Raw genomic sequence first — 2,966 nt, forward strand, 5'->3', positions numbered from 1 at the left:
GTAACTCAATCAAGGTGGAAAACATACCTAATACTCATTCTTCCTCCAACAACAACCCTGTGAGATAGGTTGGGCTGAGAGAGAGTGACTGGTCCAAAGTCACCCAACCAGATTTCATGCCTAAAGCAGTACTAGAAGTCACTGCTTTCTGGTCACTGGACCAATACCTTAATCACTCCAGCAAACTTTTCCAGTCCTGGACAAGGAGCCACACATTTCTGCTAACAGGAACTGGAGTTCCCAACAAGGATCCCCTTGAATGAATCAGAGAGGTGAGGCAGAGATGTGAGGCAGCCCTGCTCAATAGCTTATGCTGTAACAACAAATATGTTTTAAATATATTTTTATTCTCCTTTTATTGTTGGAAGGGCAAGAGATCATTTTAGCAGAAGTAAATAATTAGTCTTATTAAAACTTAGGCTGGAAGCTTATTGGAACGCAGTCTGGTTTTTTTGGGGGGGGGGGGCTTCCTAATCCTACTGTGATTGATGCGTATGACGCTCCCAAGGCAAACCAAATTCGTAGATTCTGCAAAAGCCATCTCATTTGGCTGAGGTGTGCTGATCATCATGCAGCGCAACCCAAAATCCTGGGCCTGCCCCTAGTGGCATTTCCCACAGATGCATACTAGTTTTTTTCTTGGTCTATTCCATACTCTCACCTAGAAACAGCCGCCCAGATCTGCACATGGCACACAGGCACATGGCAGTGTGTCTGCCTTCAACCACGCGTACACAAGCAGGCACACAGAAAGAGAGAGAAGCAATCTGGGGGCCTGCATGGGCTGACTCCTGGGTCCAATGGCAGGAAGCACCTGGCCTGTCTGACGGAAGCAGCCGGCTCTATCTGCTTCCTGCTCTTCCTGTTGTATTGGGGGTTGGGGAGATAGGCTAGTGCAGGGAGGATGGGCAGCTTAGGCTCTCTGTCCAAACAGGATATGTGCAGAAGTGACCACTTACAGGTGGTGAGCTTTCCCTGACTCCACTGACTCTTGCTTGATTTTAAACTATGGCGAACTTCAAGAGATAAATCTTCCCCTCTGGCACCAATGCCTCTCAGGAATTATGACAGAGCTGGGCACATTCCTAGGGAGAGAATTGACTGCCATTCCTCTAACCAAGGCTAGAGTCACACTGGAGTGCTGTGGAGTTCTTTCTTATGGTCTCTGAACCACTCATATTCCTCCAGGCTTCCCTCAGCTCAGGGGTGGTTGCTACAGGTTTGCCCCGGTTCGGGTGAACCCATAGCTAGTTTTATGGCCAGTTCGGTGAACCGGCAAATGCCACCCCTGGCTGGCCCTGCCCACCCTGCCCCTCCCAAGAGTCCCCATGCAGCTCATTTGGATGCTAGGTAAGTGCATGGAGTGGAGGCTCGGGGAGGGCAAAAAGGAACATGGAGGCTCGGGGAGGGCAAAAAGCAAGCCTCCTGGAAGCTCCGGAAGGCTGGAAACGGGCCCGTTTCCAACCTCCAGAGGGCCTCCGGGGCCTGGGGGAGGCAGTTTTTGCCCTCCCAGAGGCTCAAGAAAAGCCTCCATAGCCTGGGGAGGGCAAAATACGGGCCTCCCAGAACATCTGGAGGGCCTCTGGAGCCCAGGGAGGCCATTTTTTGGGGGGTGGGCGGGAAGAAACTAAGCAAAGCTTCTGGTGTCTTCTGGTACTAATATGGCTTCCAAAGCTGACATCCGGAGCCTGGGGAGCGCGAAAACACCCCCTCTGCTATGGTGCAGGAGGTCGACTAGGCCACGACCATGCCCACCCAGCAGCCAGGCAGAGAACTGGTTGCTGATATTGTTGAAGCCCACCCCTGCCTCAGCTGCCATGTCACAGCATCAGTCGGTTTAGGAGTGGCTGGCGGCCATTACTTTGCTCAGACCTGTGCCGCCAGTTGCCAGTAGAGGATGATGGGTTTTATTTCCTCCTGGGTGCTCTTATATTGGGGCATTCAGGAGAGCACATCGGCAAGAAAATTCTTCCCCCTGGCAAGTACCGAAGAGTGAAATTGAACCAATTAAAGTACTGAGCCCATTGTATTTGTTTGGTGGAAGTTTCCTCGGGGCTTTCTGGGCCTCCAAGTTCTTGTGGTTTGTCCACACTTTGAAGGGGATTTTGCTGCCTTCCAGACATTGCCTCCAGGTCATCAGTGCCCATCTAATGGCATAAGTCTCTTTTTCCCCATACCACCCAATATCTTTTCGTGTCAACCAGCTTTTGGGAAGTGTAGGCGCAGGGCTTAGCATTTCTTTGGAGCAGGAGAGCCTCCACCACATTTTGGAAAGCTGATCCTCTTAAATCCTTCCTCAACTGTCCTCTGACAAATTCTTGACAATAAGAACAAAGAAGCAAGAGTTATCCATTAGAGCAGAAAGACCTAGAAAAATACACCTGTCAGATAACATGAACAGACCAGAAATCATCTAGAACCAATGTGTCCAACCAGCAGCCCCCAGGCTAAATGCAGCCTGGCACAGGTAGTAATGCAGCCCACAAGATTGTAAACTTTAACATTATGAGATTTATACACATTAACTGTTTTATATATTATATGCAGCCCAAGACAATTTCTCTTCATTAAGTGCAGCCCAGGCAAGCCAAAAGGTTGGGCCGCCATGATCTAGATTCTAGAAGAATATGAAATAAGTCACAGCTACCTGTAATCACAGTGAGGCTAGCTGGCTTAAATATTGTATGTTTAATCCATATTAAATATAAATATATTTAACATTCTAAAATGCATCTAATGTTTGTCAGGTTAGTTAGTCTGCATGATATCAAGATGAGATAGACACAAAATCAACATTCACAAGAAGAAAGAACCTGGATGTTTAAAACAGTTAAAACAGAAGGAAACTGTAAGAAACTATAAGAAACTGTTCTTATAGTCCTACGGTTCCTTCTTTGTAACAGAGTTGCCCTGCCTTCGTTTCCCAAACAGGCACTTGATTCTCATGACATAACTAGATTAATGCA

Source organism: Pseudonaja textilis, chromosome 2, assembly GCF_049901715.1.
Source record: "Pseudonaja textilis isolate UNSWEBS1 chromosome 2, rPseTex1.2, whole genome shotgun sequence".
NCBI lineage: Eukaryota > Metazoa > Chordata > Lepidosauria > Squamata > Elapidae > Pseudonaja > Pseudonaja textilis.